Source organism: Moschus berezovskii, chromosome 17 (assembly GCF_049115385.1).
Source record: "Moschus berezovskii isolate FMDL1 chromosome 17, NW_MosBer_1.0, whole genome shotgun sequence".
Lineage (NCBI taxonomy): Eukaryota > Metazoa > Chordata > Mammalia > Artiodactyla > Moschidae > Moschus > Moschus berezovskii.
In genome coordinates this window covers 63,815,551-63,831,611 of record NC_142476.1, presented here as the reverse complement: position 1 = coordinate 63,831,611, position 16,061 = coordinate 63,815,551, and the positions used below count along the sequence as shown (strand labels likewise).

At 37.1% G+C, this 16,061-nt stretch overlaps 1 protein-coding gene across 10 annotated transcripts in view; it reads right to left on the bottom strand.

The window, feature by feature from the left end:
• ENAH (ENAH actin regulator) overlaps positions 1-16,061 on the bottom strand; it is a 159,142-nt gene that overhangs the window by 48,640 nt on the left and 94,441 nt on the right. The window lies entirely within an intron of this gene.

The following is a 16,061-nucleotide window of genomic DNA, read 5'->3' as shown; positions in this document are numbered from 1 at the left end:
ATTCTTAGCTATAAAATGAATAAAGACTGAAGATCTAACGTAAAACATAGTTGATAACAGTTGTTAACGCTGTACTGTATAACTGAAATTTTCTGAGAAAAGAACAGGAATGTTCTTACCAAAACAAAACCACCCATCAACCAAACAGAAAAGATAAATATGCAATAGCTGCATTAACAAGATGGAAGAAATCCTTTCACAACTTATACATATATCAAATCATCATGATGTACACTGTAAACATCTTACAATTTTGTCAATTATACCTCAATAAAAATGGCAGGAAAAAAGTACTCTCATCTGCAGGGCACTGGTAAATGACATGAGACTTACAAATAGTAAATTTTACTCAAAGTGTGGTATTTTTAAAGTGGTATTTTAAAACATTTTCAAAAGAATTTCAAATTGTTTTAAAAAATACATGTAGTTTTTAACAAAGGAAAATCTTACATACCTCAGGAAATGAAACATCACATGTCCACAGTCACAAGTGAAAAAAATACCACCGCTCTCTTTTTCTAAATTACTGAGTCTTAGGAAAAACTGTTTGTATGACTGGGTTCCCCCATCCGTCTTCATTTCTTTAGTTCTCCCCTAAATTAGGGCCTCAAACGCATTTTATTTCTTTCTAATCAAATATGAAGATGACTGCTCACAGTTGATAAATTGCTGATAACTGATTAGGCTTTGGCAACAGCATCATTCCAACACCTGTTTTGTAAGCCCTTTTAGATGTGGAATGAGGGACTGCCTCCAGCTAAAGAAACTGAAGAGTCAAGCTGCAGGGTCTATATGACACTTACAAAGGCAAGAGTAACTCATGTCCAACCTTCATTTCTCTGCTTCTTCCTCCTGAGCATATATCAAGGCCTGTCCATCAATCACCTTACCACCTCCATCCCCCCAACTCCCACCCCTGTCCTTCTTACTAAGAAATGAGTAAGAATATGCTCAGAGAAAGCAGCACGTTCAGGTAGGATGCTTTAACAAAGATGATGAGCTCATCACCACAGCATCTGGTTAACTCTCTAATCCATCCAGGTACGCAAACCAGACATCTAGGGCTCTCTTCATCTCTTTTTTCTGTTGTGTGCTCAGTGGTGTCCTGCTCTTTGTGACCCCATGGAAGAAGCCCTCCAGGCTCCTCTGTCCATGGGATTACTCCAGCAAGAATACTGGAGTGGGTTGTCATTTCCTCCTCCAGGGGAACCTTCCCAACCCAGGGAGTGAACCCAAGTCTCCTGCGGCTCTTGCACTGGCAGGTGGATTCTTTACTACTGAGCCACCTGGGAATTCCTTTCCCTCTATTACGACTATTTAACCTATTTCCAAGTCCTACGAATACAGTCTCTCCAAACCATCTCCACTGTTACTGTTCATGTTCCATGATCTCGTCTTGATTCAGGATCTATTGGTTTGCAAAGTGGGGTTCATATCCCAGAATACTAATCATACCCTGGGATGGAAAAGACAATAGTAGTACTTCTACTTCTGCTCATTTTTTTTTCTCATTCTTTTTATATTTCTATAATTTCACATTTTATAATGTATTCAATACGTCAATACTAAACATAAACTATAAATACACATGCACTTAGGGGCATAAAATACACCAGCCTAGACTATTTTACATGGGGCTTCCCTTGTGGCTTAAAAGGTAAAGACTCCGCCTGCAATGCGGGAGACTCAGGTTCGATCCTTGGGTTGGGAAGACCCCCCTGGAGAAGGGAATGGCAACCCAATTCAGTATTTTTGCCTTGAGAATTCCATGGACAGAGGAGCCTGGTGGGCTACAGTTCATGGGGACGCAAAGAGTCGGCTAACACCATCACTATCACTAGACTATACATGGCATCACCTAATTAATCTGTTCATCCTGATTGTCATACCTCTCCCCTCCCTCACAGAAACCAGTAATACTTCCACTTAACAACTAAACCAGATCAAATCATCTCCCTTAGTAAAATCTCTTCAATAGCTTTCCACTGATCTAAAGATAAATACCAAAATCCAGTGCTTTCTCCCCATGATGTAACTGCACCCTAACGCATCCAACTCATGTTTCTCTCTACACTCTGGGTACACTGGTCTTTTAAATTCTCAAATGAGCTGTATGCTCCTCCTACGTGTACATGTCTTCTGTCTGTGATCTTCTTGGTCAACTAGTATGCTCCCTTTTTGAAAATTAGAACTTTCTGGTAGTCAACACTAGGAGTTACTATTAGTCCCCAGACAACTAAGATAATTATTTCTCCCTCCTTTACTAGACATTCTTATTTCCTATTTCAAGTTTTATTAATTACCTATGTTTTTAAAGATTATCCACTTCAAATATTTGAAAGGAGATAATAAGTATAAATATAAAATTGGGTAATACTAAATTTTCTAAGAAATGTGAAGAATCTGCCTAGACTTAAAAGTTTTAGGCAACATTAATATTAGGCAAAGTGGGCAGGAGAAGAGGGAAGGGATATATGTACAAAGGGACCCAATTCCATGGGCCAGGCTCATCTGGGGATGAGAAGGCAGCACACCTCAAATCATTCTTAAAGAAATTCATACAATTTTGTTCCCTCATCCTTAAGTAAAGAGGTGAAATTCTTTTAAGAAAACTGTTTTCACTCTAAAAGTATAATACAGAAGTTTTTCAAAGACCGTGCCTGTTCTTCCCTACTTTTGTAAGAGAAGAGAATCAAAAAAGTATGAAGTTCAAAAAAAAAAAAAAGTATGAAGTTTCTAAACTAACACTCTTGGATATGGGGGTAAAAATGAAGGCAGGACAATGCTGGGCAAGAAAAATGTGCCTGGGAGCCAAGACAATAAACCTAAGAGATTTCACAAATGGTCCAGCATTCTTCCCTACAATCAATTTGACACAGAAAACCACTACACGATTCTACTTTACACAATTTACCACATTTTTAAATGTTGGCTTTTATAAAGAATATGAGGAAGCCTTTCTGCTTTGGTTATAACCTATTTATTTTTAAAATGTTCAGAATTAATCATTACTTTCACTGTATACAACTTTAACACATGAAAATAAACTGTTAAAAATTTTGAGAAACTCAGCTGTTAAAACTTAGAAAGTATGCCTAGATACATGTATATGTGCTAATGATTTACTTTTCAAACTGCCATGCATGACACATGCTACAAAACAGATGAACTGTGAAAAAACTGCGCTAAGAAGCCAGTCACAAAAGATCACATGCTGTATGATTCCATTTATATGAAATGTACAGAACAGGCAAATATATAGAGACAGAAAATAGATTAGGGGTTGCCAGGAGCTGGGAGGGATGAAGCAATGGGGTGAGGTAAGGGTGTGTGCAAGTTCAGTTGCTTAGGCATGTCTGACTCTTTGTGACCCTATGCGCTATACCTGCCAGGCTGTTCTGTCCATGGGATTTTCCAGGCAAGAATATGGCAATGGGCTGGCAGGTGGATTCTTTACCACTGAGCCACCTGGGGAGCAGGGGGTAAGGATGGTGATAATGCTTAATGGTGGGGTGAAACTGCTCTAAAACTGATTATGGCGATAGTTGTACACTTCTATGAGGATACTAAGAATCACTGAATCGTACACTTTAAATGGGTAAACTGTATGGTATATGAAGTAAAGCTCAATAAAGCTGTTAATGGGGGAGGAAGGAAAGTGCCACGTCATGCTCGTGTTCTTCCTGGAATTGAAAGATAAAGTTGAAAAGTATCTCAATGCCTATTACTTTTCTATTGCGGATAATATTAAAAAAGTGATTACCTCTGGGTGGTAAGAGTTTAGATATTAGATATTTTTACTTTCTTCTTTATGACCTTCCATACTGCTTATACTTTATAATAAGCACGTAACTTCTTGATTAGAAAAAAAATCAGAGCAAAATGCTGTGCTGGAAATTTGAGCTCTTTGCCAAGAGCAGTTGCCATCGGTGAAACTCTAACTGGCTCTAGATTCTGACGTGAGAACTGGATGTACACAATGAGAGAAGTGACTTGATTAACAATACCAGCGTGACCCCAGGTGTCTGGAAGGACTGCAGAGCCAGCACTTGGGTATCCTTCCCAAACACTTGAGCTGGCCTGGGAAGATTCCTCTGCCATCCATCGGCTTGTCCTTCAGGAGGAATAAACAGTCAAAGGCATTTGTTAGGCCATGGCTCTGAATATATACCCATTCAGGATGGTTCATACAAAACCAGGCCTGTCCTAGTTAAGCCAGAACAGTTACCTCCTTCTCTCTGGGAATCCTACTGCCCTTCCCTTCTCATTTTCTCTGCACAATAATTCATGATACTTCATCGGTGAAACCAAGAAGCAATTTCTATCTAAAACAACTCAGGAAAGCTGACGCTTAAATGACAAAGATGTCCACATTTACTTTTTGAAACTCAAAATCAAGTAAAATTTTATTGAAAGAGTAATTTTGGTTCAATATATAATAAAATAAACTGGGTTTGTTAACCTGACAGGGGGTTTATGAAATAGAATTAAATATAAAAGTTATTGGTGTGGGCTGTCAGTAAGGACATAAAAACTTATTCTATAAACTAAACATCATTAACTTCAGTCTCTGAAATGTAAGTATATCCACAACAATATGTATCTTTATTTCACTATTCTTCAAAAAAGATAATATCTCATAATTAGTAGGCCTAAATTAGATACGACAATTCAAGCATGAGGGTATGTTATTTAGACAAAACATCAGTGTACTGAGACAAAGAAAATGAAAAAAGCCAACACTTACACTGTCAAACTTATGAAAAAATTAAGGAAACTTTAAATTAGGAGTGCCATATTCCCAGTCTTAAGAATCCATAGATGTTACTCAATAAAGAACTTCTTTTTCTGGAAAACTGTACACAAAATACTTATTATTATACTTTAAATGATATTCTTAGTTATCTTAGTTCAACCTGTAGGCCTACAGTTTGTATTTTCTTCGTCAGACATTTTTCACATTAAATCTAAGTCTTTTACTACTATTCATTCTCGAAAAATGAACTATTATACAAAAGCAGCAGCAATACATTGTTATTTAAAAATAAAACAGGGGGAAGGGAAAAAGAAAACTTCCATACCAGCCACAGCCCAGAAGGAAACACACTATGAAACATCAAAACTAGCCCAGCTTAAGGTCTTTGCAATTCACTGTGTGACTGATGTATTATCCCTTTATATCATGTACTAGAGCCAGCTGTGTGCCTCACTAGACCTCAAGATGCTCAAAGGTAATACTCATCTTCCCAATTACCAGCAACCAGCAAGGTGTTCAGCACATTGTAGGTGATCAATAAAGGATTTCCAGGTGGTGTAATGGTAAAGAATCCACCTGACAATGCAGGAGACGCAAGAGACAGAGGTTCAATCCTTGGGTAGGGAAGATCCCCTCAAGGAGGAAATGGCAAACCACTACACTATTTTTGCCTGAAAAATTCCATGGACAGAGGGGCCTGGCAGGCTACAGATCATGGGGTCACAAAGAGCTGGACATGACTGAGTGCCTAAGCACACACACATAGGTGATTGATAAACCTGTTTAACAGGAGTTTTACCAAATCAATGCAGTTTAACCAAAACTCGCTGAAGGCCTACTATGTGAGAGGTACCTTTACATACAGGAATCCATCTAAACAATGTAAATGGGAGAGAGTAAGTATGAGAATGAATGAATCTGTATAAAATTTTATAATAAAGAAGCAGGAGATTTACACAACACCAGAAATATTTAAACAAAAGTCAGAGAAAGAAAACTGTCTTCAACTGAAAAACAACCTTTATGTGTTGGGGATTTACGGAGATTCCTTTAAAGCCTTGTGCAGTATAATATAAAGAAATCCCTGAATACCCAGGAAATATATATCTGAAGTTTTTAATGAATTATAAGGTTGGGACCCCTCAAGTTTCCGGGAAAAAGAAAATCAACTCTTTAAAAAGCAAGGAAAAACCCAGTGTGAAGACATTCAGGTGAAGGCAAGTTATTTCTACAAGTTTCACGACCAAGAACCATCAGAAGGCAGGGCACAGGAGAACTATTAAAGGGAGGGCGACTCTAGGAAACAGGGAGGTAGCTTTAGATAGACAATCTGGCTGAATCTCCTCTGGCAACAACTTCATGCTGAATTTGTTTTTCAGCAAGTCAAGACTCCACAAGATGGCTGCAGGGACCACACCATCACTATTCACAGGAAGATGAAATACACAAGAAATACTCGTGGGAAGTTTTAAAAATGATACATGTTCTAATTTATACTTTAATGAATAAAATAAAAGAGTAAATACTGCCAGAGAAATAACTGCTGGACTAACTGACAATGTGGAAATACCAGAGTCCTGAAAACCTAGCTCTTGCCTGGGTTATGATAACTTGAAAATAAAACTGTACTACCCAAACTGAGGCATAAATACCTACTTTAGAAGGAAAAGATATAAATTCAAGCTGATTTCCCCAAAAGAATAGCATCCCTTTGAAGCAGAAAACTAGTTCTAGCTTTCTAAGAACAAAACTCTATAGAGACTCAAACATCTACTCATGTAAAAATACTGTTAATTACTACTACTGTATTAAATACACTTAAGATATGTTTATATATCACATCTTAGTCCAGATTTATAAGACTGTAGACTACACTTAAAAACGTATGAATGCATGTATCTTTTGGCCTTCAGCAGAAGACACTTAGAATAATTTTATCTTTATATGCAAATAAAATCCGCCAGTAAGTGTCACTGTATTAGGACTGTCTCCAAATTTATTTATATAATCCAGAAATTATCGACTTCCCTGGTGGTCCAGTGGTTAAGACTTCACCTTCCAATGCAGGGGGTGCAGGTTTGATCCCTAGTCGGGGAGTTAGCATCCTACATGCCTCTTGGCAGAAAAAAACCAAAACATAGGACAGAAGCAGAAATTATCATTTTAAAATGTTTTTGACAAAAAAATCCTTTCCCCTACGCAATTTTCAGCCCACTTGGAAAGACTGGTTTAAGTAATAAACATAAATCACCCAAAAAAAAGAAAAGTTATTGAAAACACTCACCATGGTGAAAGAAGGAAAAGAAGGTGCAAGGATCTGAACCAGGGAGCATGTTTAGTTAATGCAGAGTCAAGAGGGGCCAGTTCATGAAGGAATCCAGATTCCTGGTAAGAAGCCTATACTCTGTTCTAAGAGCAACGAAAAGCCACTGCAAGGGCATTTGGTATACACAACAGAGGTACACAAAAATCCAATCTACCTCCTATGAACATACAGTCATTCCCTAGTATATCTGCAGAAGATACTAGAGACCTGTTTCCAGGAACTGACATCAGTCATCCAGTCAGTACCTTCAAACTGGGGGTGTATGGTTCCATGACTTTAGAAAAATGTTAAATCCATGGAAACCAGTGCTGAGTTTAAGTCTGAACAAGGTAAAGTAATTCTTTGTGTTTAGTACAGTATTATCACAGTAAAGATCAGGGCAGTATTTGCATAGGAAATTCCTTAATAAAGATGCATTTCTTCTTAAATGAATGGCACTTTCACAGCCAAATTATCACTGAAAATTTCCAGAAAACAGAAGCCACTTGTTCCCTCAGGTGAATCATCTCAGAAACTGCAAAAGCTTACAGAAATAGCAGGTCTACTTCACAGGAGTTATTTCTGGTATCCTTACATGAGTAGCATGCTGTATTTGCCTATTCCACTTCCTAATTACCACTCTGCACCATTCCTGGTACTCACGCTGTCTTGCAGGTATTTATGACCATGGCTTATCTTCTCTACAGAATAGGCTCTTAAGGTCAACAATTTTGAATCATTCATTTTTGTTTCTCTAGTATCACGTAATGTAGTACCTTATCTGGAGTACAAGTAATTCAGTTTACTGTGGTTTTTCCTCTTTTATATTATGAGACCATCTACCTCTTAGGAATTTTTAATGGGTTAATGAAATAATATCACATATTATATATATTATTATATATCTATATATGTTGTCTATATATATATAAAATATTGTGACACTGTTTATATATGTATAGCAGATGTTAAGGAGATCACCATTTAATACCATCTTCAGAAGATTAGCTAGAATTAATTAAAATTTTGCTATCTCGTCTAGACCATACAAACAGGAATGCCCAATGTTAATTCAGAGGCACTGCACCAACGTGTACATGCTCTTTGCTGAGTACAAACATGGGCAACCTAACAGTATACACTATCACTTACACACTGATGAAAGTATGTCCAAAATTAAGCTGTGGTCCTAAAACTAGTACAATATTGTAAATCAATTATACTTCAAATGGAAAAACACTAAACTGTAAAGTTGTGAACAGGTTTGGCTGTGACTGTGTGTTGTAACTGGTCTCCCAAGAACAGAAGTGGTTCCTGCAATTTGAGCCTTCGCATCAGTGGACAACAAGACAGAGTCTATTCTAGCAAAGCTTCTCCCTATCTCTTATATCCATAGTTAAATATGAAAAAATCTGACAAAAAGGTATCAGAACTTTCAACTGTCTAACATCCAGCAAATGATTCTCCACCTTATGGGCAACAAATAATGATTACAATCCAGGAAGACAAGTAAAGTAACTGTATACAAATAACTATTCTCATGCAGGAAGATAATCACAAAAATAACTGTGTAAACAATCATGGATGACATCCTCAGTCTGTGCAGCCCCATTAATTAAACTTCATGTTTATTGTAAAGTAAGCCTAAAGAACTGAAGTCACCAGTTAGACCTGCATCAGACACATTAATAAGAGGTCCAAGTGACAAAGCAGCAGAGAAATAAGAATGAGAGAGAATATAGTGTCTGTTTGACAACAAACTTCAGGCTAAAATAACCTTCTATAATTATGAAACACAGATTCATCAGAAAAATCTTGTCTGTTTTAGTTATTTAATCAATTCTACAACACAAGACTGAAGCTGTGCTTAAGAAAAACGCAATATTAGACTCGAGTTACAGTCAAGCCAAAGCAGCTTTCCCAAAAAGCTAATGATCAGGAACTTAAAAGTCACAGAAATATTTTAAAATTCTTTTATTATAAATAAAAGATAATAATTCATATGTTATAATAGTCACCAAGTCATTTTGCATAAGCGCTTAACCCTCTCAGGCAACCCTTGCTAAGAAAGGTTGGGCATACGAACTAGACGCCTAACTCAGTAGTTCTCAACATTTTCAACAGCTGCTGCTGCTGCTAAGTCACTTCAGTCGTGTCCGACTCTGTGTGACCCCATAGACGGAAGCCCACCAGGCTCCCCCATCCCTGGGATTCTCCAGGCAAGAACACTGGAGTGGGTTGCCATTTCCTTCTCCAATGTGTGAAAGTGAAAAGGGAAAGTGAAGTCGCTCAGTCGTGTCCAACCCTTAGCGACCCCACGGACTGCAGCCTACCAGGCTCCTCCATCCATGGGATTTTCTAGGCAATAGTACTAGAAACCCTTTTATTTTAACTAACCCCCTTGGACTCGATACTTACAGTTAGCTTGTCCAAAGGAACTGTATTTATCATTAGTATTTGTTCTTTCTTAAGTAAGCAAAGATACATAATTGGTTGACCTCAATTCAGGTACTGGGACTATTTAATGTTGCTTATCAGCATCGTGGCACAATCACAAGATCCAGAAATTCTCCAAAGTGTCAACAATAGCTAATTAGAACTTCTGATCGGTTTCAGATAAGCATTCCTACAAAGAGCTGGCAAATTTTAGTCCCCAACAAAGAAGTTTAATATCTGACTTAGGAGGTATAACCCTATCACTGGAATGTATGATGTACATTGTTTATTTAGCTTTTCAAAATACCAAAAATTATCTCAAAAGTGTATCAGTTGTTTTGTATTAGTTCTCTAACAAGTTGAAAACCATTGTTCTAACTCAAACAGAATTATCTCCCAAAGAAAAGGACATTCATATATAACATGGATGCAAACTCTGTTAATAAATTACTAAACTGTGGGCTTAACATATTTGCTCTCTAAAAGCTATTTAAAGACAAATCTGTGTCCATGTACCATTCCTTCTAAAATTTGGACTCCGGTTCACAGTAAAAATTCAAACTCATGCTGAACAGCATTTTCATTTTTCACCTCTTTCTCCCAAACTATTGACTTTTTTCATAAGTAGAAATTGTTTTAGGTACCACACTATCAGCCAACAGATATGATACTCTCCCAGAGATTTCTATTGCTTTCATGTGAAAATCTGCGGCCAGAATTCTTTTTTAAAAGGAAAAGTTGTGTAAGGGGAGTAAGTACTCATACAGTACTGATTTCCTGTTTAAACTCACCTGATTCCACCACCATGATCCCTCTCCTACTCGAATTTTCTCCTCCACTCCTAGTATTGCTGCCTTTACTCAGCAACTTAAGGCTTCTCTCAGTTTCCAGAAGCTCCCTTTTCAAACCATTGCTGGCCTTCTGAAGTACAGCTTTGTTCACCTCATTCCATTTGCTCAAAAATGTACACTCAATCTCCACCACCCACAGCTCTCAAAAGCCCTTCTTGGTCAGACCTATCTTTCTAACTTTATTCCCTATCAGGCCAATCAAATAACTTCTGTTCTACAAACAAGCTCATTTTTCCACTTTTGTACTCCTACACTACTTCCTGGGCCGGCTGGATGTGCCTTTCCCCCTTATGTCCCTCTTTTATCTATCTTTCAAAATCAGTTTAAAAATCCATCTCATTGTTAACACTTTCCTCAATCGTTCCAGTGGAACAATTCCCCTCCTCATACTCAAAGGATTTTATCTGTACCTCACAGACAACTCTCTCTTTTGGATTAAGATTGTGTCTTATCTCTCCTGCAAGAGTAGAAGAATCCTTGAGGGCAATATTTGAGTCTAATTTCCCCCTGCCATGTATGTATCAAATGATGGATAAATTAAGTGATTTTCTATGGAGAAACATAACATGGTATATTCTTTACCAGGCAGTAAAGACAAAGAGGTTGGAGAAAACTTCAGAGTCTGTCTACTACTTTTATTCCTCTAAGAAAATTAATCCACACAGAATTTTCTGTGTATTTTTTTAAATTAGCGTTAAAAAACAACATCCTATAGTTTAAAAATACTAATCTCTTTACCTCAATTAATCCCTAGGATACACTAACACAGGTATTCTCATGATCGTTTTATAAGGATCCTTTTATATGTTTCCTCATTGAAGGGAACAGCTTTAGAGAAAGCAACCTGCCACCAGGGGAGGAGTCAAAATTGGAGTCCTTCACCTCCAACCGTAAGTTCTTTCCACTAAATAAAAAATGAAAGACCATAAAATTTTACCCCCCCAAAACAAACATAAAACAAAAGGTAAACGAAAGTTTTTCTCTTTCCGATTTTCTCACCTTAAACAGACATCCCTCAAAAGCCTTTTAAAACATGCTTTGAGGATCCTGAGCTGAAAAGCAGAGAATCATAATAAAAACAAATCTCCTGAAGGTCAGTAAAATCCAATCCCAGTTGAGCCTCCCTTTCTAGGTACATATGACCTCAGGAAAATCCCGCCTCGCTGCATCAGTCTCTTAATTAGAAACTGGGGGTGACAGTACTGACAGACTAACCTCGTGTTTTTATAGAGATTGTGAATGCATAAACGTGGAAGGGTGTGAAGAGGTACCTTAGAGAAGGAAGCACCCAGAAAAAGGCTGTCCCACCCACGCAACCTCCCAACCTCTTACTCATTCAATCCTGACGAGCAGCTACAGTTCTATTTCACAATGTTACTTCTCTGATAAGACTGTTGATTAAGGAAAGTTAGAAGCGGAATGTACTATATCCAAGATCACCTTTAGAATCCATTTTCCCTGACTGCCCAAAACGACACAATCTGGTAATTGACTTAAAACAGCATCCTTTTCTTCCTGACCTATCCATTACATCTCACAGACACAGCGGAAAAAAGGTGAATACTAAAACTAAATCAGGGTACAAATGGCCATTTATGTCACTGTCTTGTTGTGGGCTCTTGGGCCAGTCCAGAGAGCTTTTGTAAGCCCCAACCTTATGTCTAAAACAAGCTTAATACCAGCAACTCTGTAGTATTGTTATACAGATTATTGGTAATAAACATGCCCAATTAGGACTGGCCACAAAGCTGGTGCCTAAAAACAGGTTATTATTCCTGCCTCAGAACTGCTTTAAGGACTAAATGAGAACATAAGTAGAAGGCCTAAAACAAAGCCCTCACAGGCAAGGTTGGTACTAAAAGTTTGTCACCTCCTCTTCACTCTGCTCCTTTCTTTCACTTTTGATATTGTGTCATTTCAGGCCTCATCAATCTCACTGGTATTATCACAACGGCATCTGAAACTCATCTCCATGCCTACAAACACATGCTTACCAATCCATCACTTTTGTCCTAAAGTATTTATTCAGCACCCTTCAGAGACCGCATTACCGACCAGTATCCTGAACTGCACACCACCCAGCAGGGACACAAGGCCCTTCCCAGTCTCATCTCTTGCGACTTCCCTCCCAGATAGACAAAAACCCTCTGGCCCAAGCCCACCACATTGTTTGTTTGTTTCCCAACTGTGCCAGGCTCTCATGCCTCCAAGCCTGTCCAGAATGTTCTTCTATCATCTACTTATTTTTCAGAAGACAGCTCAAACATCATCATCTCTTCAAAACTTCCCTTTACCCTAGTATTTTCTTCTGCATACTTCATTCACATGTCACAAACCGTACTCTAACTTTGCTGTGAAATCCTAGAAGGCAGGGGATAGGCCTTATCATGTTAGCATCACTTCCAGTATCCAGCACAGAACCTATACTCAAAATGTGTTTGATGGTTTTTGTGACATAACCTTAATATTGGTTCCCATGAATACTGGCGTTCAGGATGTCTGAAAAATAAAAGTGCCACTATAAACATAAAAAATATTTCCAGAAACTTTTTGAGATATTTTAAATCCAGTTAATTCTGAAACATATGTCAAAAAGACTTTTAAAATGCTGAGATAAAACTCATACAAATGCACATATGAAAGATTTATCAGACCAAATTACCAATTAAAAAAGTGAATGGAATCTCAGTCTTCATAAATACTTAACTATAAGCTCTAAGGAAAATTTCCAACAGGAGGTTATCTTTGACTATATTCTTGCTTTCAATAGATATAAAATAAAATCCAGCAAAAGCAGTCTTAGACAATGGTAAAATATTTTAAGGTTTTCCTCTTAGAAAGGTATGCTTAATTTTGGTTCAGTAGAACAAAAGGAGTAGAATAATCTTACTTAAAACCAATATGATTTCCCATTTTTACAAATGGATTTTAAGAATTATATCTTTTCAAATGACTTAAACCTTTCTCAAAACGAAATAGATTGTGGAAGTTTACATCTACCTATCATGAAAAAGACTGACTTATATTTTATATAATCCATGACTATTATCTGCAAAACTGCTACAAATGTACTTGATAAATAATAAAGAAATAAAAAATACCAGGCTGGATAATACATTTTGAATGTACTTAACTGAGTCCATTTCTATTAGGCAAAGGAAACTGATAAACTAGCTTTTGGTATAAAAGAAAGCACTAAATTCAACTCTTTTTCAAAACTGTTAGAACATGTGACTTGTTTCTTAAATTCCAAATATAACTCACTGTATTTAGCACCTTCTGTACTTTCCAATATATTAGATAATTGCACACTAAGTTAAAAACAAAATAAAGGAAAACATTCCTGCCACCCACCCCTTTCATAAAAGAAATGGAAGTATTAAACATGCACACAGAGCACCTTGTAAAGGTCAGCATGACTAGCTATAGAAAAGGCTGTTTTTTCCCCTTAATTTGAACATTTTGTTTGAGGATTTAGAGACATGGAGGGGCAAAGAAAAGAGGAAGGCAGAATTGTGTGATTTTTTTTTTATTTTAGCAGAAAAGATGAGTTAGTAATTTCCAAATTCTGCTCAAGGGAACCACATGGGTGTCCCCATGGTCAGAGGTTCCCAACTCCCACGTTAATCAGAGAATCTCTGAAGGTTTCTTTTTTTTCGGGGGGGCGGGGAGAAGAGGATGGAGGGGCTTGGTCTGTTTATGCACTAAGCATCTGAAAAAGATTTTTTTTGTACAACGGTGACCATAACTTTAAAAAGCCTGAACAACACTAAAAAGGACTAGCGAATATTCAATGAATAATACATTAAACCTAATAAACAGAAAATCCAGAAGCATTCAATACGGAAAACTGGTTTTAAAAAGTAGAAAGACACTAAGTAAAAACAGACTAATAGCTACAGGTACTTTACCTTTATGAATAAGTTTGTTTCTTTTAATTCTGATCAGAGATTTACAGGGTATATTATTTACTTAGGGAGGCGACATGCAAGCTACCTGTTCCCAACTTGGTTTTGGCAGGCAGAGAATAGATGGTTTTAGCAGGCAACTGGCTATGAATCCAAAGCAAACAGCTGTGGAAGGGGCCGACGTGTTCAAGATGAGAGGTGACATTATTGGGTATGTTTGTTTATGTGGATAGCAGGGACTTACAAAATTAACACTGGGGGTGGAGTTCTTACCAATTCTACTGAGATCTACAGAAAAGTTTATATCCTTTCCTGAGGACACTTCGGATTCACAGCATCTAAATCCTCTGATGTCTCCAGTGAAACTCACTCAGTCGTGTCTGACTCTCTGCAACCCCATGACTATACATACAGTCCATGGAATTTTCCAGGCCAGAATACTGGAGTGGGTAGCCTTTTCCTTCTCCAGGGGATCTTCCCAACCCAGGGATCGAACTTAGGTCTCCCGCATTGCAGGCAGTTTCTTTACCAGCTGAGCCACCAGGGAAGTGCCTTATGCCTCCAATGCCAAGCCAATTATTGCTATCAAAAATTGGAGACAGTGTTTAACTATACTAATGTACGAAAACAGTCATTTTCTAAGTAAGTCAGACTATAAAGAACATTTCATGTGCTTTGCCTTCTCTCATGAAAAAGTCACAGAACCAAAAGCTTCTATGCCAATGACTGGGGCCATGATGCAAGGAGATGACTAGAATGGACCAACTTCTTCCACCACTCCTGCCTAAGCCCATGATATTCTAAGTTGATATTGTGACAGAGAAGAGAATAAGCTTCAAACTTATCTAAGAGGAATCTATTCAATTTTTCTGCCTTACCAAAATGCTTGCATAGCTAATAAGATGATGGGCGATCTTCCCATTTACTAAACTTTCTATAATGTGGAAATTACTTTACAGTAGACAATGTAATTGAGTCTCTCCACATTAAGACTCATTAATTTCAAAAGATCAAGATCAAAAGAAAAAATCATTAATTAGCATCTGCATTTTGAAGACAAACTATATGACTATACACTGATAAAAATCTTTTCCAATTGGTTAAAAAAACTGACGATAAGATGAATAATAATGTTAACCACTTTAAATTAGTAACATTCAATTCTTAGTATCAGTGAACAGCATGTTCAGAAATAAAAATAATGCTAGACTGTTCCAAACACGGAGAAGCTAAACATTATTGTCACATATGCTCTCTAAAAGTTTGGTTCTTCAATTATTTATTATGTAGTTGATCTATTCAATAAAATATTAAGAACAGCAATTAGAGTTGCTTCCTTATGGTAAAACTAAGTAACAGAAAAGCAATTCTATACCTACAAGAGAATGCTGATAAAATACTGATGCCTGAAAGCAAAGTACAGTGACTTAGACAATGTATATACAAGTCTGTACACACGGGCAGACTTTTCTGTGCTATTTTCTAGACTGAGTGACAGACTAGAAGAAGTTCTAGTGATTTATTTTCTCAAAATAGATAAGAGAGTTATGTACAAATTATTTATAGAAACATTAATTTCCTCAAAAGAAAATCTAATATAAACCACCTATAGGTATAGTAAGGTAGTTTTAGTAAGATTCCAAAGTGTCTTCTTGCCTTGAAATTCACATCTGAAACAGACTAACACATATGCTAGATGTTTCAATCACTTTTAGATAATTTAAATTATCTATAACAGGTTTTGAAATTCTGTACTTTCAACAAAATATTGAATTGAATTTTAATGTAACTATGGAAGTCCTTCC